The following is a 6,762-nucleotide window of genomic DNA, read 5'->3' as shown; positions in this document are numbered from 1 at the left end:
CATAGTAGAGGAAGATGACTGGCTGTAGGTGAAGGGACAATACTGAGAACAGGAAATTCATAAAAACCCAATACGCACTCCTGATAGCTCCTGTGTCCCTCCTGGTAAGGAATATCAGGGTTGTTGGACTCCTGTGTCTTGTAATGATCAGATGCAGCATGCTGCCTATAGATGGATGAAAACAATCTATGTTAAGGAGACAGACAAACCAAGAATGAAGACCTGAATTTGGGAGGTGTAGTCTGGATCTAGACTGGTTTCCTGACAGCCTTCTGTAATTAGGCAAACAAACTCAGGGACACAAGTGATTGAGCTTGGTCATCATTTGAGTCTAGGTCCAGTGTCTGGGAATCTTTGCCTTATATCAACCCAAGTCTCAAACCTGAGCCACTTCGGAAGAAAGCTGCAAGGTTTCAGAAAGTCTGAGTATTCCTTCACTACCAGGCTATCCATGACTGCACACCTGCAAACCGTTCATGACCCCACAGATATTCCAGCCGTGATCAGAAACTAAAATACCACAGCCTGCCTTCATGGAAATCCTAACAGGAAAGCATCTTATCCACAAAGTTCTTCAAGGAAGGGTATGGACATCCAGCTATACTATTTGAAGTTTATTCATTGCTGGCCTTAATCACTGAGAATGATTTACGTTTGCATTTTATCCCCAAGATGCCATCCATCAGGCTGTTATTTATTTTTCTTTCCTCCTGATTGTCCTGGTTTCAGCGAGGATGGAGTTGATTTTCTTCACAGAAGCTAGTGTGGGGCTATGTTTTGGATTTGGGATGAGAAAATGTTGATAACATGCTGATGTTTTGGGTTGTTGCTAAGCAGTCAAGGACAGTCCAGCTTCTCATGCTGGCCTGCTAGCAAGAAGGGTGGAGGTGCACGGGAAGCTGGGAGGGGACACAGCCAGGACAGCTGACCCAGGCTGGCCAAAGAGGTATTCCCTACCATATAACGTCATGCCCAGTACATAAACTGGAGTTAGCTGGGGGGCGGGAATCGCTGCTTGGGGATGGACTATCGATCACCAGGTGGTGAGCAACTGCTGTATAGGGCATCACTTGTTCTTGTACATTCCTTTGTTGGTGTTATTATCGTTGTTACCATTGCTGTTTCCTTCCCTCTTGCTGTCCTATTAAACCGTTCTTATCTCAACCCATGAGTTTTTCCTGATTCTCTCCCCCGTCCCACCGGGGAAAGGGGGGAGGGAGCGAGCGGCTGCGTGGTGCTTAATTGCTGGCTGGGGCTAAACCTTGACCATCCTTTTTGATGCCCAACGTGGGGCATGAAGGGCTTGAGATAATAACGGTTGCAGGTCATGATATCAGTTTATTTGATTTGCATCGTACTCTCGCCTTTGCTGTACATGTTAAAGATCGGTGTTGGCTTCTGCAGGCTGCTGTACTCTGCAATGATTAGTGATGTCTTGCCTGGGATATTTGTTTTTAGGACACTGACCTTGAGCTTAACGTGGTATCTGAGCTCTGTACTAAAGCCGTTACTGTGTTTTGGGTACTATCTTGTGGAGACAATTAGCAATTATACTTCTTCCTCCAAAAGGCTTTTTATGGAGGAAATGCAGAATGGCACCTTTGCTACCCTCTACCATAATGTTTCCTCCTTCATCACAACAACTTTTCAGTATTTTGAACACCCTTGGGTAGTTAAAATACTTCTGTTGGTACTTCTGGGGAATATTGTTTCACTTTTGTCTAAGATTAGCAAGCAATTTAAGAATATCACCCAGAGATCTACCCCGAGGCTGGATAGTTATGAGTGGCAGGGTGTGTGGAACAGCATGGGCAAATGCCTGGGGCGGTGGGCACCTCCAGTGTTTTGGAACTTCACTCCCGAACAAGTGCAGAATCCTGATAAACTAGCAGAATATTTGGAAGAAGTATGCTGTCGGCCTGGCAGCTCCAAGGAGACACAAATCATTGCAATGTGCTGGGGCCTGGCCCATGCCTACCGAGCTCTATTTAACACTATTGAAAGGGGAGAGAGGCTCTCTGGGTCTGACGACAATGCAACAGGCATTGCGACTACTCCAACCCCTGCGACGGGCACTGCCACTACTCCAACCCCTGCGATGTGTACTGTAGCTACTCAGACTCTTGCAACGGGCACTATGGCTACTCTGACCCCTGTGACAGGCGCTGCAGCTGAACCAGAGAACCAGCCCGTCCCGGTATCAGTTGCCCCTGTACAAAAGAAGAAATCTTGGAAACGGAAGTCAGCACGTTTAGTAAGGGTGAACTATTTATAGCTCAGTGGGCCCATGACATCTCGGGCCCTCAGGGAAGACATGCAACATACAGATGGGCTCAGGATCGAGGAGTGGACTTGACCATGGACATTATTGCACAGGTTATCCATGAATGTGAAACATGTGCTGCGATCAAACAAGCCAAGCGTTTAAAGCCCCTCTGGTATGAAGGACGATGGTTGAAATATAAATATGGGGAGGCCTGGCAGATTGACTATATCACACTCCCACAAACTCACCAAGGCAAGCGCTATGTGCTTACAATGGTGGAAGCAACCATCGGGTGGCTGGAAACATATCCTGTGCCCCATGCCACTGCCCGGAACACTATCCTGGGCCTTGAAAAGCAAGTCTTATGGCGACATGGCACCCCCGAAAGAGTTGAGTCAGACAATGGGACTCATTTCTGAAACAACCTCATAGACACCTGGGCCAAAGAGCATGGAGTGGGTGTATCACATCCCCTATCATGCACCAGCTTCCGGAAAAATTGAACAATACAATGGACTATTAAAGACTACACTGAGAGCAATGGGTGACGGAACATTGAAACATTGGGATAAACATTTAGCAAAAGCCACCTGGCCAGTCAATACTAGGGGATCTACCAATAAAGTCGGCCCTACCCAATCAAAACTTTTGTGTACTGTAGAAGGGGATAAAGTCCCTGTGGTGCACGTAAAAAATATGCTGGGGAAGACAGTCTGGGTTACTCCTGCCTCAGGCAAATGAAAACCTATTCGTGGGATTGCCTTTGCCCAGAGACCTGGGTGCACTTGGTGGGTAATGCAGAAGGATGGGGAAGTCCGATGTGTACCTCAAGGAGATTTGATTTTGGGTGAAAAAAGTCAATGATCTGAATTGTATTATGTTAATTGCTACACAATATGCTATGTCATTACTACTATGGTTGGTATCTACCATATCAATAGTATTACAGTAAGAATCACCCAGACCGATGGGGAATGAGCTTTACTGAAACCGAGCAATGTGCAGCGGTGATGGAACCAGAACTGGCTTCAGCAGCTTGTGCCCAGCAACTTCCTCAAAATCAACATCTTCAACCTGCAGATCATGGACATGGACTGTGCCAGATAACAATCCAACACCACATAGCATCTCCCCTGCCCCGAGAGACTGCTATGATGGATGAAGCCCAAAGTCATGGACCAAATGAACTCCAAAGACATTTTAAAGCGATGGCCCATGGACTAAGAGAATGGTATCGGTGTGTATATATTAAAAGACAAGAAGAGTAATGATGAATAATTGGAATGTATTGAAAAGTGTAGGACCTTGGCATGACATAAATGGTATGGAATAAGGGGTGGATACTGTCCTGGTTTCAGCCAGGATAGAGTTGATTTTCTTCACAGAAGCTAGTGTGAGGATACATTTTGGATTTGGGATGAGATGATGTTGATAATGTGCTGATGTTTTGGGTTGTTGCTAAGCAGTCAAGGACAGTCCAGCTTCTCATGCTGGCCTGCAAGCAAGAAGGATGGAGGTGCATGGGAAGCTGGGAGGGGACACAGCCAGGACAGCTGACCCAGGCTGGCCAAAGAGATATTCCCTACCATATAACGCCATGCCCAGTACATAAACTGGAGTTAGCTGGGGGGTGGGAATCGCTGCTTGGGGATGGACTATCGATCACCAGGTGGTGAGCAACTGCTGTATAGGGCATCACTTGTTCTTGTACATTCCTTTGTTGGTATTACTATTGTTGTTACCAGTGCTGTTTCCTTCCCTCTTTCTGTCCTATTAAACCGTTCTTATCTCAACCCACGAGTTTTTCCTGATTCTCTCCCCCGTCCCACTGGGGAAAGGGGGGAGGGAGCGAGCGGCTGCGTGGTGCTTAATTGCTGGCTGGGGCTAAACCACGACACTGATTAACATTTTCCCTCCTTCTTGCCAGTATTCCCACCACTATGTCTTCCCTCAGCCCTTGCCTAGTTCACAAGAGGGGAGTTTTTACGGCAAAAACCCAGGACTGCCTCTGCACATCTATTCCAACTGTCCCCAGAGCTGCTTTCTATATTAGGCTGGATGCCTTTATATTGAGGGCTGCTGCTGTTAAGGCAGCCATTACATATTCAGAGAAGTATTAGCACAAAAATGAAAGTTCATCTCGCAACATGACACGTTTTCATGTCATGTGTCCCGGTCATGTACCCTGATTTGCACTCTGAGACAAACCTGTTTCAGAGGCAACTCATGCCTGGCCATGACAATGCAGTCAAACAGGAGAATGAAAATCTGGTCTGCCCTGCAGGACAGAGCTGTGATAACCAAGGCTGAAGTATGTTTCAGTGACAGTTGCAGAAATATTTATGATTTTCCCCTCTTATATATACTCTTGATATAAAGAATCACATTACCTGTAGCAGCTCTCCAGAAATTGTAGTCGAGTATCAACAGAGTCAGACCAAAGTTTTTTCTTGCTGTTCGTCCATCCATCACGGGAAGAAAGAAATAATAAACCACATTACAGTCAGTAGGCAAGTATCCATTAAAGCCCTAAGAAATGCACAAGGTAAACTTCCTCCCTCCAATTCCTGCTCAGCCCGTAGGGAAAAATATATAGAGACCAAAGCTTCTCAAGGCTGTGCTTTGCCAGGTGGGTGGTTTGTGGTTCTAAAAGTCAGTACCAACAGTGCAAATAAAATACTCCAAAATTGTAAGAAAGATCTGCATGTTATATGGTGCAGATCAAACAGCTTCTGTAGTTTAGCTCTGGGTTCCCAATATAGCCCCAAATTTGGTGCTAACTCAGAGTCCTCCTTTTGTCTGGCTTATTTGTAGTCTTCTGTCCAACCTGTCCTAGTGTACACCAGCTGCAGCTGATCCTCAGAGGCCATGCTAAACACTGTAATTTCTGGTCACCACACTCACCTTATTTCTTTTTCTACCTGCACCAGCCTTTCTGTCAGATCATGATATAAGTCCTCCAGCCTTGAAGTTTCGTCTCCACAGGCTGATGGTTGCCCCGAGGTGCCAAATGTTTGTCTGGGGGAAAAAGAAAAGGGAATTCTTGAAATGAAGGGAAAGAAAGATCACATACTCTAAACAGGTACCTTACAAGAGACAGCCCCATAAGCACAGGCTCCATGGCTATATCCATGCTAGCAAATATATCAGAGCCAGGATCGAGGCTCCAGGGCACATGATGGCCCAGCACGCACCTGGACGCAGTTTAGGCAGAAGCGAGCTAGCACTCCCCCAGATGATGCCTGTTACAGTTCAGAGGACTGCACAGGACAGGGTTTGCCAAAAATAGGAGGAGGGTCTGAGCAATCATTAGGGCTAGATGAAGTGGGCAGGATACAGAGACAACTCCTGGAAAATAAACTCAACCCAGACCAAAACCCAACCCAAAAATGCAGGTAGCTGTTCTGCTGAAACCAACTTTGCAACACATGGATGTGGGTTTTTTTTAATAGAGGCTCTATGTTGTCAACATAATTTTTTATTTCTACAACTGCTCTGTGCCCTGTTTCCTAATGAGGATCCCAAACATCAACTATTATTGCAGAGACAATCCCAGGTTGAGGTGCTCCTGCTGCTCAGACACAGGTGGAGCAGACAGCAAGCTCCTTCCTGCCACAAAGCAACGTCAGAGAAAGCTGAAAGCCTAAGCAACAGGCTTCGCCATCAGTTTATGCTGATCCAAGTCTGCACAGCTGGTGCAAGGGTCTGTCCTGCCCCTCTCTCTCAGCATCTCCCCTCTCCTCTCCCACTGAAACAGATTTCGGTTTTGTTTACTTGGATGGATTCCTTTCCAGTTAAATCCAGTTCCTTTCCAGTTAAATCATTTTCAGTCTTTCACTGAGGACACTTTTTTTTCCCTTTAAGCTCAACAATCCAGTATAAAATCTGCATTTAAGTCAGCCTTTCCCTGCAAAAACTGATGAACTCAGAGACCGAGTCCCCGAAGCCCAAGATCTGTTACACTATTTAAACTGTTCTTCCCCATTTCTTTTCCTCTTACATCCATTTAAGATCTGTCTCAGCCCTTGGAGCTGAACTTGAGCTGAATTTGAGGAAATTAGCCAACCCTATAACACATAGGAACACTAGGAAGTAGAAAACAGAGCTTTTATTGAAATATTTCAGAGTCAGGAAACGTTTGCAGCCCTTCGTTGCAACCCCCCAAGGGACTTTGTAGAAATATCCAGCCCTGCTAAGGTTAAACTCGGTAAGTTTAGCCAAAGACACCCCCTGTGCAACCTACCTGCCGCCTTCTGCAGTCGCCTCTCTAGGATCAGCGCCCCGACAGAGTCCTTCATAGAACCCCGTCCTGCCGTAGGATGAAAACTCAGGTGTACCCATGCTTCTACAGCAGCAGAAAATATTTGCCGAAATGAGTGGCAGCACAGGGGACTGTGCTGCCAGGAGCGCAGGAGGCTGCTGCAGGTGTCAGGCACTTGCTTCCACAAAGGGACTTTTCTGCTATAAATAACAGGAACAAGCCCCTCCTTTTTACG

Source organism: Phaethon aethereus (assembly GCF_964289735.1).
Source record: "Phaethon aethereus genome assembly, chromosome: 1".
Taxonomy (NCBI): Eukaryota; Metazoa; Chordata; class Aves; order Phaethontiformes; family Phaethontidae; genus Phaethon; species Phaethon aethereus.
This window is presented reverse-complemented; position numbering follows the sequence as displayed.